Source organism: Dendrobates tinctorius, unplaced genomic scaffold (genome assembly GCF_039654945.1).
Source record: "Dendrobates tinctorius isolate UK_male_01 unplaced genomic scaffold, ASM3965494v1 ptg000075l, whole genome shotgun sequence".
NCBI lineage: Eukaryota > Metazoa > Chordata > Amphibia > Anura > Dendrobatidae > Dendrobates > Dendrobates tinctorius.
This window is the reverse complement of record NW_027361743.1, coordinates 33,633,714-33,651,945: the sequence shown is the minus strand read 5'-3', so window position 1 is coordinate 33,651,945 and position 18,232 is coordinate 33,633,714. Positions and strand designations below refer to the sequence as shown.

The window sequence follows — 18,232 nt, the reverse complement described above, 5'->3', positions numbered from 1 at the left end:
TGCTTTTTGTCCCTTACTAGTTTGGCCTCTTTTTGCTCTGTCTCAGAATATTTCAGAGTGCTGATATAGTGGGAGAAGTCTAGTGACTTCAGGGTTAATTTTGCTATCAGAAGTGTTGGACATTATTTTTGTAGGGTTTTTTGCAGGTTGCAGACAGTGTCTTTCCTTTCCTTTCTAGTTAGTTTGGGCCCCATCGTTTGCTCAGCCTATTTTCCTGCCTGTGTTTGTGCTTTCATCTTGTTTCACCGTCAATACATGTGTGGGGGCAGTCTTTCCTTTGGGGTCTGTTCTGGGGCAGTTAGTTTTCCCCTTTTCATGCTTCAGGCTTATTTAGTCCTCCGGCTGTGACGAAGCGTCTAGGAACATTGTAGGTACGCTTCACGGCTGCTGCTAGTTTTTGTGGTAGGATCAGGGATCTGCAATCTGCCTAGTTACCAACCTCTCTGGTTTTCTGTGACTTAGCTTGTTTTGCTTTTTTCTCCTCGGTGACCCATTCATAACACCTCGCTCCTCTGGGGATGAGAAACAGAGGGTGGGGGTGGTTATGTCCCTGCTTAAGGGGTCCCCACAAGCCTGTGCATTTTCGCTTTCCTCTTCTGCCCCGGAGAGAATGTCTGTGGATGCGTTTTTTGAAGCCTTAGGGCTTATTTATGATGAGCCTGATAGGCCATGGACTCATCTTTCCATGGATTTTATTACCGGCCTTTCACCTTCCAGGGGCAATACCGTGATCTGGGTGGTGGTGGATAAGTTTTCTAAACAGGCCCATTTCATTCCCTTGGCAGCATTACCCTCAGCAAAAACATTGTCAAGGTTGTTTGTGCAGCATGTGGTCCGATTGCATGGGGTACTCCTGAATGTGGTGTCTGACAGAGATGTGCAGTTTGTGGCCAAATTTTGGAGGGCGTTCTGTATGAAATTGGGCATCTCACTCTCCTTCTCATTGGCATATCACCCGGAGAGTAATGGTCAGACAGAACGCATCAATCAATCCCTGGAACAAATTCTCAGGTGTCTGATCTCCGCCAGACAGGATTGGTGTGATGCGTTACTGTTGGCGGAATTCGCTTTTAACAACCGGGTGAGTAAGTCCACCAACATGTCCCCATTTCTGATTAACTATGGGCTTAATCCACATTTTGGGGAGTTTTCACGGGTGGATTCCTGTTGTCCAGGGGTAGAGGGGTCCGTTCAACGGTTAAAAAACCTCTGGGCTGAAGTCCAGCGTAATATCTCTCGGGCCCAGGGGAGGTACAAATATTTTGCTGACAAAAAGAGAGCCTCGGGAGACATGTTTCAGATGGGAGAGAAGGTTTGGCTTTCCACATGTAACATCAACTTAAAGGTACCATCAGCTAAGTTGGGACCAAAGTTCATTGGTCCGTACGAGATTATGAAGATAGTCAACCCAGTGGCATATAGGTTGCGTCTCCCCGCCTCCTTAAAAATATCCAATGTGTTCCATAAATCTCTGTTGAAATCCATAGGTTCTGTCAAAGAGGACTCCGAGCCTGTTGTTCCTCCAGTGCTGGTGGAGGGTCAATTGGAGTATGAGGTCGGACATATTGTGAACTCTCAGCGGGTGCGCCGCTCTTTGCAGTATCTGGTCCACTGGAAGGGATATGGACCAGAAGAGCGCTCATGGCCTGCTCGCTCTGTACATGCAGATCGCCTGGATCAGGCTTTCCATGCCAAGTACCCGGGGAAGCCTGGGGGTCCAGAGGCCCCCCGTTGAGAGGGGGGTACTGTCATGATCCCAGTGCAGGTTTTTGAACTGTACGTCAGGGGTTAATGTCTGGAGCTAAGTGCAGGTTTTGACCTGCACACCTGGGGTTAATGATTGTGGTCTCTCTTTGATTCTGGGAGAGCTTCTTAAACCCCTGGGAAGCTCCAATCCCTGTCAGTTATACTTTTGCCTTTGGCCGAGTGTGGTGACCTCCGTGTGCCTGTGCCTGTTCGTTGTTATAGCTTGTTTATATGGTTCTGACCCGGTTCTGTTCCCCGTTGTGAGTTTGCCTGTTGATTCTGTACTGCGCTACCCTCTCTGTGTATGACTCGTTGCCTGTTATCTGACTACTCTCTGCTCGCCCCTCTTGTATCTTGCAGCTATCTCTGTGTATGACTCATTGGCTACGTCCTGACTATCCTCCCTGTCTATGCCCCTTGGTAACTTTGTCTCGCAGTTACCCTGCTAGGAGTTCTCGTGCAGCTCCTAGCTCTCTGGAGTTTAGGCCACGCCCCCAGCAGTCACGTGCTTCAGGTCCTGCTGTTCTGAAGTACGCACCTACTCGGCTGCTGCCCGCTCCACAGGTATCTTCGAGCACAGTGTGCTTTACTCAGGACACGCGCACTGGCTCAGTGAGCAAGTTCAGTGCGATGTTCCTGACACTAGTATTCTATCTCTAGCTGCCAGTTACAAGTTATACTTACCCTGGTTCAAACTCCTGATGTTCTGCACTGATTCAGCTTCTTTGATTCACAATACTGATCTTAGTCTCCTCCAGATCACGTTCCTGATTTTTAATTTTGCCCTATACTTTTACCTCTTGAAAGTTTGCCAACAATACTCCCTGACATCTCTGTCCACCAGCAAAAAGCTGGTGGACAAAACTCATTGTGTCCTACATAAGTCCAGATCCCTGTATAGGGGTTAAAGTGTGAACGCCAGGATTCCCTGATGTTCCACTGCCACCATTAGGAATGACACTGTCCAAGATAAATGCAGATACACATCTTTCAGATCAGGCTACACCATTAAATTGTCCTGTTGGATTACTACTGAATTATCTTCATCTGGAGCTTTTCTTTCTCTATGAAAGCGTTCAAGTACCAGAGATCTTTTTTAGTACGTAATTTGCCATTTAATTTGGGAAGAAAATATATTACAGCTCTTTCAATGGGAACTTCTCCAATAACTGCTTTTCAAGTTATTCCTTTACAGCTTCCAGAAAACCCTTGCATCTGGAAAACTGTTAAGGGCCTGTCACACTAAGTGATATCGCTAGCAATATCGCTATAACGTCACTGGTTTTTGTTATATCGCTATGTCTGATACTTACCTCCGACCAGCTCCCCGCTGGTTATCACTGATCGCGCGAGAACGTCCTGGGCCGTTTCTCGTCGTCAGCTTCCTGCTGGGCTTCCTGTGGCGCCGACGAGCGACGCGTGGAGGCGGGAGGACGTCAGGATCGCCTCGTCTGACAGGTAAGTAGCGACCCCCGACCCCTGCGATGTCGCTGGTGAGATCTGCCTGTGTGGCAGCTCACTAGCGACCACTTAGCGATGCACCAGCGATCCTGACCGCGTCATATCGCTGGTCGGGATCGCTGGTGCATCGCTAAGTGTGACAGTACCTTAACAGAACTAACATTGCAACAAACTTGTCTTCCAGTTGGGAAACAAAATCTTTTTAGCAGCCCAATTCAACGATATTTAGGACCCATTCATCTCAGATTAGAAGGCTGCAGAGCACAACTAGAGAGACCCAAGGGGGCCCCCAGACACCACAACTTAAAGACTATGTACACTTTTACACAGAAGTTTTATTTGTGTTCATTTGCTTCCTAAACGCAAAGTTAATTAACTTTCTAAATAGTCTTCATTAACCTTTTGTTTACCATTTTGATGCTGAGGAGTGTCCGTAAATCCTTTATCTACAGTAATTCTATGCTATCCGTAAGGTTAGGTGCACAAGACTGTAGATTGTCTCATCTGAGAGAATCGGGGCAATTATGTAAATGACACTTGGATCAAACTCTGATCAGAGGTTGATTCGAGTGTCAGCACAGTGTGATCCAAATCTCTCGGATGAGGAGGAGATGGAGAAAAACATTTCTCCTTCTTCTCCATTCTATCAGTGCATGGATTGGACCGGACTTAGAGGTCATCAGAGTGTTGTCCGAAGTTTTCCACACACTGGCTGTGTGTTATCCGAATATCAGATCAAATTCATTCATGCAGTGATTTTCTTCCTTTGACCAGTTCTGTCTGAGGGTGATCCGATATTTTGTCGGATCGGACTCATACCGAAAATACGTTCATCTGAACCTGCCTTTAAGGTTACAAGTCCCTCAGAGCTGCTACTGTTCCCACATGCTTTATGCATCCATTAGCCCTCTGCATCTGTACTGATACACACTTAACATTATGGCTGGTCCATACAATCAGGGCAACTGTTACCACCCACCTTTCGTGTCTACCTCTTTCCTCATAGATTGTAAGCTTGCGAGCAGGGCCCTCATTCCTCTTGGTATGTGTTATAATCTATGTGATTATTGTTATGCTGTAATGTCTATTGTCTGTACAAGTCCCCTCTGAAATGTAAAGTGCTGCGGAATATGTCGGCGCTATAGAAATAAAATGTATTATTATTATTACTGAGACCTTTCTACTCTCCCTTCTCTCAGTGTTAGTGATAGCAGGAGGGATTCATGCTGTACACAGAAGTGCAGTAGACAGGGAAGAGAGTGTCTGGGAAGGCACGGAGAAAAGGCAGTATTGTAGCTATGCTGACACATGGAAGCAAGTGAAGATAGCAGCACCCTAGATACATGTACACACAGAGCTCAAAGTCATCCTGTGTTACAGGGAGAGACACATCAACAAGAGAAAAATCTAATACTTGGATCAGACTGCAAACTGCATACCAATGAGTAAAGACATAAATTAAATAATGAGGATTGCAGATTGTTTTTTTATGACGTAAAGTTAACCAGTAAAGTGTAATATTATTTTTTACTTGTCAAAGTTGTCCATAACCTATGTGTACCAGAGTTCAAAGCTCTTTGAATTTGAAAATAAAAGAATAAATTTAACTACACCTAAGGCTGCTTTTACACTTACCATGTTTTTGCCGGCAGATTTTGCGGCCCCAATAGATTTCTATGGAGCCGCAAAATTGCCCGCAAAAAATCCATGGTGCGCCGTGTGCTGTAATGCCGTGAGATCCGGTTTTGCGGAAGTGATAAAAGATCGAGCTTGCCTAATCTTTTATACGGCGTACGGACACGGCCCCCATTGTAAATCAATGGGGCCTCAAAAACAAACCGGTTTTGCGGAACGCCGATTTTTTTTCCAACACTATTTCCATAGTAGTGGAAAAAAGAAAAACGGTGATCCGCAAACTTTTTTCCGGTCCGTTGTTGTGGCAGACCACAAAAAATGAAGCGATACGGACCGCAAAAACGAGCCGAGATAACGGACCGCAAAAAATGCGGTAATAGTAAAAGCAGCCTAAGCCTGGTTGGAAGAGAAAAACATGATGGAAAAGGGCCGGGGATGAACTAAAATCTTGGTATCTTTGCTAACTTGTACAAAGAGGGAAACCACTCATGTAATGTGATGCTGCAAGAACATTCATTTATTACAAAAAAGTTTTTTTTTTTTGTAGGAGAAAAAAATCTATAGGTTGGGTGAGATGTCCTATCCAAATGTACTGGTGCTACAGTGTAAGTCTCGGACACTTCCGTACTCCTCTTTCCAGGATCTCCCAGATGCCTTTTCTCAGAAAATGACAAGCATCACATGATTCTGGCTTATTCCATTGTAACCCATTTATCTAGTTTCCTAGATTAGATCCTGAGTGATATGTAATCCTCATTCAGATATTATTCACTTACAAGTCATTTTTTTGCAATGTGATATACGGAATAAAACAATTAATTTACCCTTAAGCTGTTGGGTTAGTTAACGTCGGCCGTGTTTCCAGCCTCAATGCTACAGGCATATATGAATATTACATAAGACACAAAAGGCAGGATATTATTACACTGACACATGCAAAGAAATGCAGAATGTGATCAGGTGGATGAGCCTTCCCTGGCCTATAGGCATGTATCATAGGTAACACTACTCGCGCTGTTTTTCTCCTAGACTTTATTGATCCTGTAACTTATCACACATGTAATTAGTCTAAGTTACAGGCTGTTCACATGTGAATTGCAGAATCCATTTATAAACGGAACCTCGATATGATTGCTGCAGTTAACCACTGAGCTACTGAGCACAGAGACGAGCCCAGTTATTGGCAGCAGCGGTCATATGTGCCGTATTGTGATATCTCCGCTGCAGCCAAGCAACAAAAAACAGCCAGCGGTGGTGGATGCTTGCTGATGCAGGGGAGGCTGAGTAATTAAGGATGGGGAAAGCCCCTTTAAAGGGAAGCTGTCATTTGTCTTATGCTGCCCACGCCATAGGCAGCACGAATGAGATCCTGACTGCAGCCAAGTATATTTTTTTCTGAAATGCTCCGGCATTTCTCAGCAGCGCTTTATGTGATTGGCAGATCTCTCTCTCGCATGCACTGTCATGCGTCTGGGATCGAACCCTTGAGCCTTTGTTGTTGGCTTCTCTGTTTGCCAAGCCACAGCAGATACAACTTTTTGCCAGGTGTTTAGTTTCTGTTATCCTTGCTTCAGTCTTTTTAGGTTAAAAGGTGTTTTCATTTACTCTTTTGTCTGCCATATCATCTTTCGGGTGCGGCTTTCCACCTGCTGATATTTCCTGCTGGTGATAGTCTTATTTGGATGTCCTGCTGTACTGCTGTACTTTAAACCAGTCAGTGAAAGACCAGCTAGGGTTTATCTTTCTGCCATTTATGTTCTCTACCCTGCACTTATCTTGTCTTTTTTCTTAGTAAGTAGGCGGCATATTCTCTAAGAGTACGCATTTAATGCTTTATTTTGTATTTTGTTGTTTTTTTTATTAACTCTGGGATCTTTCTATCTCAGCACACTTTCCCTTCTGTAGGTAGTTTGCACTCTGCTCTGTCCTTCGGTTCTTTAGGAGGAACATGAAGAGCTTGATGGCCTTTCAGGCAGCATGAGTCCGCGTTGCCTTCATCTAGTCTGTGGTTAGGGCTCTCTCACCTCACTCAGGATGCCCTAGAGACTGCAGGGTCAGTATCTCTAGTCAGTACAGGAATCGGCAGAGTCAGTTGCAGTTTTTAGTGTGCTACCTATTTTTCCGAGTGAGTTGCTACACTATCATAACATGTAAAGTGGGGAAAAATAAGTATTTGATACACTGACGAATTTGCAAGTTTTTACACCTACAAAGAATGGAAAGGTCTGTAATTTTTATCGCGGGTACACTTCAACTGTGAGAGACAGAATCTAAAAAAAAATAAAGAAAATCACAATTATATGACTTTGACATAATTAATTTCTATTTTATTGTATGAAATAAGTAATTGATACAATAGAACAGAATTTAATATTTGGTACAGAAACCTGTGTTTGCAAATACAGAGGTCAGATATTTCCTGTAGTTCTTGACCAAATTTGCACACACCGCAGCAGGGGTTTTGGCCCACTCCTCCATACAGATTTTCTCCAGATCTTTCAGGTTTCAAGGCCATCCAAATATTTTCTATTGGGTGTGGAGATTGGCTGGACCCCTGAAGTACCTTGAAATGCTTCTTAGGAGCCACTCCTTAATTGCTGTGTTTCGGGTCATTGGCCTGCTGGAAGACCCAGCCATGGCTCATCTTTAATTCTCTAAAGGGGGCTTTACACATAGCGATATCGCTAGCAATATCGCTAAAGCGTCACCAATTTTGTGACGCAGCAGCGATAATCGCTACATGTGATACCTCCGACCGGCTCCCCCGCTGGGTATCGCTGATCGCGCGAGATTGGCCTGGTCCATTTCTCGTCGACTTCCTGCCGGCGCCGATGAGCGAGCCATGGACGCAGGCGGAAGACGGACACCCTCGCCGCGTCTGAAAGGTAAGAGCGACCGCCGACCGCTGCTGCATCGCTGTGAGATCTGCCTGTTTGGCAGCTCACTAGCGACCATTTAGCGATGCACCATTGATCCTGATCGGGTCATATCGTGGTTGGGATCGCTGGTGCATCGCTAAATGTAAAGGGGCCTTTAGGCTAGGTTCATATTTGTGTATGGAGGAGCTGCGGGCGTCTGCGGACTTACTCCATGAAGCTCCGCCCACGGCCGCACCTCCTCTAGTCAGCTCCGCCTATGTCCGCATACTTCTGCATGCGACCTGCGTACCCTATCTTTAACATTGGGTACGCAGGTCGTGCGGATGTCTCTGCATGCGTCGTTTTGACAATGCGGCACCCGCAGAAAATTCCAACATGATGCGTTTGACGCGGGTCGCCGCATTGTCAAAACGACGCATGTGGAGGCATCCGCATGACTTGTGTACCCAATGCTAAAGATAGGGTATGCAGGCCACATGCAGAAGTATGCGGGCGTAGGTGGAGCTGAACGGAGGTGCGGCCATGGGCGGAGCTTCACGGAGGAAGTCCGCAGACGGCCGCTGCTCCTCCATACGCAAATGTGAAGCCAGCCTTACTAAGGGAAGAAGATTGTTGGCCAAAATCTCATGATATATGACCCCATCCTCCCTTCAATATAGTGAAATCATCCTGTCCCCTTTGCAGAAAAGTACTTCTAAAGTATGATGTGTCTCCACCATGCTTCATGGTTAGGACTGTTTTCTTGTTGTTGTACTCATCTTTCTTCATCCTCCAAGCATGGCAAGCAGATACCAGAGTTCTATTTTGGTCTCATCTGACCACATGACCTTCTCCCATGCTTCCTCTGGATCATCCATATGGTCATTGGAGAACTTCAAACAGGCCTGGGCATGTGCTGACATGAGCAAGGAGACCTTGCGTGCCCTTCAGGATTTTAGTTCATGACGGCGTAGTGTGTTACTAAAGGTAATGTTTCAGACTGTGGTCCCAGCTCTCTTCCGGTCATTGACCAGGTTCCCCCATATAGTTCTGGGCTGATTCCTGAAGTTTCTCAGAATCATCATTGCTCAACTAGGTGAGATTTTGCATGGAGCCCCAGACTGAGGAAGATTGAGTCATCCTGTGTTTATTTTCATTTTCTAATAATTGTGCCAATAGTTATTGCCTTCTCAACAAGCTGCTTGCCTCTTGTCCTGTAGACCATCGTAGCCTTGTGCTGGTCTACAATTTTGTTCCTGGTGTCCATTGACAGCTCTTTGGTCTTGGTCATGGTGGAAAGGTTGGAGTGTGATTGAGAGTGTGGACAGGTGTCTTTTATACAAGTAACGAGTTCAAACAGGTGCAATTAATAAGGTAAAGAGTGCAGAGTAGAAGGGTGAGGCCTCTTAAAGAAAAACTAACAGGTCTGTGAGAGCCAGAATTCTTACTGGTTGGTAGGTGATCAAATACTTGTTTCATGCCATAAAATACAATTTAATTATGTGAAAATCATATAATGTGATTTTCTGGTATTTATTTTTAGATTCTGTCCCTCACAGTTCAAGTGAACCTACAATAAAACCATTTTTTGTAGGTGGGAAAACTTGTAAAATCGGCAGTGTATCAAATACTTATTTTCCCCACTGTACATAGGGACAGACCTGTCAGTCATCTGTAGCTGTGTACTGGACTAGTATCGTCTCTGGCTGGATCATTAAAGGTGTTATCCAGGACTACAGGGTGGGCCATTTATATGGATACACCTAAATAAAATGGGAATGGTTGGTGATATCAACTTCCTGTTTGTGGCACATTAGTATATGGGAGGGGGAACTTTTCAAGATGGGTGGCGACCATGTCGGCCATTTTGAAGTCGGCCATTTTGGATCCAACTTTATTTTTTCAATGGGAAGTGGGTCATGTGACACATCAAACTTATTTTGAATTTCACAAAAAAAAAACAATGGTGTGCTTGGTTTTAATGTAACTTCATTCTTTCATGAGTTATTTACAAGTTTATGACCACTTATAACATGTGTTCAAAGTGCTGTCCATTGTGTTGGATTGTTAATGCAACCCTCTTCTCCCACTATCACAGGCTTCCAGTATCCATTGTTTCAGTTGCTGCACATCTCGTATCTTCACAGCATAGACAATTGCCTTCAGATGACCCTCAAAGATAAAAGTCTAAGGGGGTCAGATCGGGAGACCTTGGTGGCCATTCAACTGGCCCACGACGACCAATCCACTTTACCACCAACCATTCCAATTTTATTTAGACGCTTCTCTTGCTCTATGACAGCCATGGCCTCGTCTATCACTTGTCAGTCAACTGCATAATTGGCCTGATGATTGGAGGCAGCTGATGGAGTTTCCTTGACAAATTGACGGCAGCGGGGGATCTGTGTGATTTCCCTGAAAAATATACATAGTTGCAATTGTGCAGCCAGGATGTGATTCATGTTGCCCGTGCTTGGGTTGACATGATCCCAATAAGTAACCAAGTGCATTAAAGCGGATCTGTCATCAAAACTCATGTCCGAGTGGCTGCATTATCCTGATATTAAACCGAGCAAGGTATGAGTCCAGATATGGCGTAAAATAGTTAATGAGTCAAAGTGTAGTCAGACTCCCCCCCAACCGGCTTGAGAACAGCAGCTTTTACTGAGCAGTGTGAGATCTCAGCAGGGAGGAGGGACACTGAGGAGCTATCAATCAGGCTTGGTGGCAAACATTCAGTTTAAACTTTCAGAAAGGATTATAGAGTCATTCTTACAAACCAAGAATATGCGCACACAGTGTTATTTTTCAGGCAGGTAAAAAAAAGACGAGGTTTTTGAGCAGATAGGAAATGCCAGCGTTGTTATATACTGGCGTGTTATTGTAAATGTTTTGATGCATGTTGCTAGTGTTTGCGTTTTCTGTAAATGTTTTGAGTTTTGTTGAGCAGTTTTGGACTGTTTTCGGATTTTTTTTTTATACATTTATAAAACCCTGGTGTTACCATGAAGCGAAAACACAAGACATAAAAAAAAGCATTTTTCATGGTGTTTTTTTTTTTTAGCTTTTCCACTGACTTTTATTGTAAAGTATGGGGCCCTCTAGGTCTAACATTGTTTTTGGGGAACTCTTTGCCTCTGTAGATGGGGCCCTCTCTTCTACCACTGATTATGGGCCGCTCCTTGTCTGACACCATCTATGGGGCCCTCTTTGTCTCTGTAGATGGGGCCCTCTCTTCTACCACTGACACTGTATATGGGGCCCTCTTTGTCTCTGTAGATGGGGCCCTCTCTTCTACCACTGACACTGTTTATGGGGCCCTCTTTATTTACACAGCTGATGCCTATGAAGGCGATTCTGACATTTTTATGGAAATCTCCATGCCTGGCACTGTAGATTGGCCCTCTCTATCTGACAATGTCTATTGGGCCCTCTTTGGCACTTGTAAGGTAGCGCCCAGTGTTCATGTTGAGGGACACTCACTTGGCTGCAGATAAACCAGGTCCGGCACAGGCTTTTCACATTAAATCAGTCCATACGGTTTATTATACACGGCATAAACCATAGCAGCAACAGTCTTACATCAGACCAAATGAAGATTCATAGTGGAGCTCCGCTCCCTTAGCCCTGTGGTCACACAGGCTGTGCTTTGTCCAGCAACCAGGCTTTACAGTCTCAGTTAATTCCCCCTGTCCGGGTTACCTCTTCGGCTGGTTTCACACTTGCGTTTTTTTGCGCTGTTTTTTTGTGCAAAAAAAGTATGCGTTTTTTTCCCTATTCTTTACATGGGTGCGCATACACATGCGTTTGTACCCGTTTGTATGCACAAGCATTTTTTTGTAGTGTGCGCTCGGGCACACAAAATGCACTCTGTTGCATTTTTTGTGTGTCCGACTTGTCCCAAAAAATGCATGCGCATTTTTTTTCACACAACCACCCATTATGGTCTATGGGTGCGCTGACGTGCGCATGTTGATGCGCACGTCAGCGCAAAAAAAAGCATGCATTTTTTTTAAAAAAGCGCGCACAACCGCAAAAAAAACGCACAATGCGTTTTTTATGTGCGCTTGCACTGCGCACGGTGCGCAGCGCAAAAAAACGTAAGTGTGAAAGTAGCCTTAGCTGCTTCTCAGTCCTGATGTCCCTTCCATCCTGGGGACTGTCCAGCACTCACAGGCTATTACACACAGGCCAGCGGCGTCCACATGTGCGCTTCAGGAAGGTAGCGCTCCTTCCAGCATGACAGCCTTCCGGGACCTTTCCACACGGACCAATCAGATCGAGGCACTCACTCATGTGACCTATCCTGGTCACCTAATATGGTCCGTAGCCACACCCACAGCATCATATGGCTATGACCTCATTGCAGGTCCTTCAGACTCACAACCACACATATAGGATTTACTTCATACACATGCCCCTGGGTGGGTTTGTAGGTGACTGGTTCCACCGGTCTCACCAGCTCTCCCTGATACATTGTAACAAAAACCTCAGCAGTACCTCTGCTGATCAACACTCGTTCAAGCTTCCATCCCAGGGCCACCCCCCGGGATACATAACGGTCATTTAGCATCCTGCTGTTCATCCTATCTCCATTACTACAATGGATATGTGTGTGTGCATGACCCATACAGCGCCCCCTAGCTGTCACAGTACCACACACTGTTTATTGTGCCCTCGCTACTTGACAATGCTGATGAGTGCCCCTCTGATACTGTCTATAGGGCCCTCTCTTTCTGACAGTGCTGATGAGTGCCCCTCTGAGCATGTAATGGGGCCCTCCGTATCTGATACTGTTTCTGGGAGCCCTTCTGTCTGAAACTGTTTGTGGGGCACTTTCTTCTAAGTATGGAGCATTTTCAAAATGGAAAATGTCTGAGGAATGTCAGGTCACTTATTTTAACTACCGTACTTGAAGTTTATGGAAACCTGAATCAGTTAAAAGACGCGGAAAAGACTGAACATGTAAACAGCAAGTCGCTTCACATAAAAATATATAGGTGGATTTTTTTCTTCATCTGAAAAAAAGAAAACATTGCATGAACCCATTGTAAGTACACCAGGCTCATCAGGTCCAAGGGAATCTATTTATAATTTATGCAGTTTGTATTATGAAATCTGGTGACATCAGCTTTATAGCAAAATCTCTCTGATTTACCTGGGCCTCAGTCAGGTAACACATGCAGGGTGATAGTACAGTTTTATGCCAGCTGCCATCCAGCGTTCCAGAGACTCTGAATACTAAATAACATGCAGCCATAATACATGACAATGCTGATTTATACAATGTGTTGCAATAAACTGTGGAGCTATTCATACCGTAGCTTGATGCAATTAACAACTCTGCTTCTAATGAGGCCGTAATGGTAATTCAGTGCGGCAGCCAGATGTTACCTGAAGTATCAGGGAGTGGGGGATGAAGAGCTCCTGCAAACACAGCCGGGGCAAACCTGGAGGACGAGCTTCCACAAAATCTGCAGTCGTTCTCCATAAAAGCTCATAGTATTACCGGCTTACAATGGCGTTATAAAGCCCACTAGAAGATGATAGAAATGGCGTCATTTTATAATAGAGACGCTGTGTCTGCAACTGGTTATGGAGGCTGACACTGCTCATGTGGGACAGCTGCACTCTGTGATTACGGGGTGCTCTCTGCAATTATGAGGTGCGCTCTGCGATTATGGCGCGCTCTCTGAGATTGTGGGGTGCGCTCTGATTTTGGGTGCTCTCTTTGATTATGCTCTCTCTCTGAGATTTATGGGGCGCTCTCTGTGATTACAAATACCAAATTACCCCAGAGGGGTAAATAAACCAAGTTTAAGGGATACACTAAAATTTGAATTTGAATCATTTTGAATTAAAAAGAACGCGATAGATGCTGCTGCTGCTGCTGCACAGATGCAATTTTGATTAAGATTTTTTTTTTCCCAACAAAACTATATGTCTAAATAACATGAAATCAGGCATATTATCCACCGTATCATGCTACATCGCCGGTGCCTGCCTGATGAATGTGAATTTAAAAAAAACCAAAACATATTCTATGCAGTATGTAAAGTAGGGGGCAGGTCAGTGAGGGATCAGTGACCTGTCAGCAGCCATAGGCTAGTTTCAGACTAGCGTTTTTGCCAGCAGCACACGGCCCCGCTAAGCCCCGCCCCCTCCGGTCATCTCCGCCTAGCATCGCACATCACTGCATGCGATTTGCACACCCTATCTTTAGCATAGGGTGAACAGACCGTGCGCTAGTAGGATTTTGCGTGCGCTGCGCCCTTTTGACGGTGCGCCGAGCGCACCAAAATGCAACTTGGTGCATTCGGCGCACCCAAAATCCTACTAATGCACATCCACGCACGGTCTGCGCACCCTATGCTAAAGATAGGGTGTGCAGATCGCATGCAGCGATGTGCAATACTAGGCCGAGATGACCAGAGGGAGCATGGCAGGGGGCGGGGCTTGGTGGCACCATGCGCTGCTGGCAAAAACGCTAGTCTGAAACTAGCCATACAGATGAATATGTAAGCAGAGCACCACATGAAGACCCCCACAAACGAGCATATCATTAACTCAAAACCGAAAGCCGTGGCGAAACGCGCATCGGGGATCAGCGGGGCATTCCACATTACATTTGATATGGGTAAGTGGCAGTTCAGTGACCACCTAATATGTGTGCGCTTATAATTGCTAGACTTATGGTACTATATATCTGCACATCTATTTAACTATTGCACTGTATATACAACTTATCATCAATTCAAGATAGTCTCTTCTTATACTTTTTGAATATACAGATGAATAGCTAATCAGAGCACCACATGAAGACCCCCACAGGCCGCCCCGGAGCTCGAGCATATCATTAACATAAAACTGAAAATATAGATTACACAACAACCACAAGACGGATTTTATCACCCAGGCATCATTGTAATCAGTATAACGGCGCCCACCTGACAGTGCAGGTAGGTTACTGTGCACAATCCTGCTGACAGGTTCTCTTTAATTTCAAATCACATAAATAATGACTCCCAATACCTCTGTCATGACGTACTATTCCACCATTCCACAGGGTGACTTCACACTGGGTGTTTTTTCAGTGTTTTTTTTTTCTGCAGCAAAACCTGATCTCTTGGCAGGAAAGAAGCTGCAGAAATAAAGTACCGTATGCTTTCCTTGGTTCTTCCTGCGTTTGTTTGCTGCATTTTTGAAAAAAGTCCTATTGTATAGGATCAAGTTTTAGCACAAAAAACCTGACAGCAGCAATTTCTTTTAACCACCCATTTCATTTCAATGGGTGAGAAACGCTGAATTAAGGCTAGTCTCACACTAGCGTTCTCGGGAGCTGTGTTGCATTTTTGTGCGCTGGACGCAGCGCCAGCAAAATCATACCAGCGCACGGTCAGCATACCCAACGCTAAATATAGGGTACGGTGATCACATGCAGCGTCATGCAATCAGAGGAGGAACTGACCGGAGGGGGCGCAGCCGGGGGCGGGGTTTAGCTGCGGCCCTGCGCTGCGCCCGAGAACGCTAGTGTGAAACTAGCCGAAGTGACATGCCCCATTGTGCAAAAAAAAAAAACAAACACTCAAAGCACAAAAAATACTGATGGCAAAAAAAAAATCTCATAGGCTTTGCAGGTACTGTAAAATGCAGCCGAAAATTTGTGTAAAAAAAAACGATAAAAAAAATGCTGCAAAAACGCCTATTGTGAACTTAGCCCGAATTGGATCAAATATAATAAAATATTCAAATGATTTCAACAATAATATGCAGGTATCTAAACCCTGAATGGGCTTAATACCACGGGATCCCCAAAATGACTGGATAAAAATGTGAGAAAAAGTATTAAATCAATGTTCTCCACAGATAAAAATATATAATAAGTCATCATATATCTCATATCAAAAAATATTAAATATCAATATAATCAGGATGTAGATCAACCAGCTGTCACAATTCATTTTTAAAAAACCCTCAATTATGTAACACTATGTCCTTCAGTGGTTAGATTTACTATAGATCCACACCTCCATATTATAGAGACTCACTCAACGATCATATATGATATACATCCAAGTCAACGAGATGGCATGGGACCTCTCTCTGTGAGTATGGCGCTCTGTGATATGTCAAGCTCTCTTGCTGAAACTTTTTATGAGGCACTTTGTTTATGTGCTCTCTGATTACAGCGCGCTCTCTGTGATTACTGGGTGCACTCTGATTACAGGGCGCTCTCTGTGATTACTGGGTGCACTCTGATTACAGGGCGCTCTCTGTGATTACTGGGTGCACTCTGATTACAGGGCGCTCTCTGTGATTACTGGGTGCACTCTGATTACAGGGCGCTCTCTGTGATTACTGGGTGCACTCTGATTACAGGGCGCTCTCTGTGATTACTGGGTGCACTCTGATTACAGGGCGCTCTCTGTGATTACTGGGTGCACTTTGATTATAGGGCGCTCTCTGTGATTACTGGGTGCACTCTGATTACAGGGCGCTCTCTGTGATTACTGGGTGCACTCTGATTACAGGGCGCTCTCTGTGATTACTGGGTGCACTCTGATTACAGGGCGCTCTCTGTGATTACTGGGTGAATTCTGATTACAGGGCGCTCTCTGTGATTACTGGGTGCACTTTGATTACAGGGCGCTCTCTGTGATTACTGGGTGCACTCTGATTACAGGGCGCTCTCTGTGATTACTGGGTGCACTCTGATTACAGGGCGCTCTCTGTGATTACTAGGTGCACTCTGATTACAGGGCGCTCTCTGTGATTACTAGGTGAACTCTGATTACAGGGCGCTCGCTGTGATTACTGGGTGCACTCTGATTACAGGGCGCTCTCTGTGATTACTGGGTGCACTCTGATTACAGGGCGCTCGCTGTGATTACTGGGTGCACTCTGATTACAGGGCGCTCACTGTGATTACTGGGTGCACTCTGATTACTGAGCGCTCTCTGTGATTACTGGGTGCACTCTGATTACTGGGCGCTCTCTGTGATTACTGGGTGCACTCTGATTACAGGGCGCTCTCTGTGATTACTAGGTGCACTCTGATTACAGGGCGCTCTCTGTGATTACTAGGTGAACTCTGATTACAGGGCGCTCGCTGTGATTACTGGGTGCACTCTGATTACAGGGCGCTCTCTGTGATTACTGGGTGCACTCTGATTACAGGGCGCTCGCTGTGATTACTGGGTGCACTCTGATTACAGGGCGCTCGCTGTGATTACTGGGTGCACTCTGATTACAGGGCGCTCTGTGATTACTGGGTGCACTCTGATTACTGGGCGCTCTCTGTGATTACTGGGTGCACTCTGATTACAGGGCGCTCTCTGTGATTACTGGGTGCACTCTGATTATAGGGCGCTCTCTGTGATTACTGGGTGCACTCTGATTACTGGGCGCTCTCTGTGATTACTGGGTGCACTCTGATTACTGGGCGCTCTCTGTGATTACTGGGTGCACTCTGATTACAGGGCGCTCTCTGTGATTACTCGGTGCACTCTGATTACTGGGCGCTCTCTGTGATTACTGGGTGCACTCTGATTACAGGGCGCTCTCTGTGATTACTGGGTGCACTCTGATTACTGGGCGCTCTCTGTGATTACTGGGTGCACTCTGATTACAGGGCGCTCTGTGATTACGGAACAATGTCTGTGATTACGAGGCACACTGTGATTACGGTGCGCTCTCTGTGATTATGGCACACGCTTTGTGATTACGGCACACTTTTTGTGATTGCGGGGCGCTCTCTTTGATTACGAGCACTCTGTGATAAAGGTACACGGTCTGTGATGACAGGCCCTCTGTGATTACGGAGTGCTCTGTGATTATAGTGCTCTTTCTGTGATTATGGGGCGCTCTCTGTGATTATAGTGCACTCTCTGTGATTACGGGGCACTGTGCAATCTCTGTGATTACGGGGCACTCTGATTACAGGGTGCTCCCTGATTACGGGGTACGCTCTGTGATTACAGTGCAATCTCTGTGGTTATGGGGGGCTCTCTGTCATTACGGAGTGCTCTCTGTGTTTATGGCGCACTCTCTGTGATTACGGGGCACTCTTATTACAAGGCGCGCTCTTTGATTATGGCGCAATCTCTGTGATTATGGACACTCTATGTGATTACGTACGGGTGCGCTCTCTAAGATTATAGGAGACTCTGTGATTACAGGCACTCTCTGTGATTATGGTGCACTCTGATTACGGGGCACGCTCTGTGATTACAGCGCACTCTATGATTACGGGGAGCTCTCTGATTATGGGGCGCACTGTGATTACAGCACAATCTCTATGATTACAGCGCACTCTCTCTGTGATTACTGGGAGCTCTCTGATTACGGGACGCACTCTGTGATTACGGCACAATCTCTATGATTACTGGGCTCTCTGTGATTACGGGCGAGCGTGTGATTACAGTGCACTCTCTGTGACTATGGGGTGCTCTCTGTGATTATGGGGGGCTCTGATTACAGAGGCCTCTATGATGAGGGCTCTCTCTGTGACTATGGGTGCTCTCTGTGATTAC

General features: G+C 45.5%; 1 long non-coding RNA gene across 3 annotated transcripts in view; it reads right to left on the bottom strand.

Moving 5' to 3' along the window:
- Positions 1–18,232, bottom strand: part of LOC141096500 (uncharacterized) — a 140,133-nt gene that overhangs the window by 120,697 nt on the left and 1,204 nt on the right. Inside the window, exon 1 of one of the 3 annotated variants that reach the window (XR_012233697.1) lies at positions 14,733–15,070. The exons of the other annotated variants lie outside the window; for them this stretch is intronic. This is a non-coding gene — a long non-coding RNA (uncharacterized lncRNA). Of the gene's footprint in view, positions 1–14,732; positions 15,071–18,232 lie in introns of those variants that run through there. 3 annotated transcript variants of the gene reach the window in all.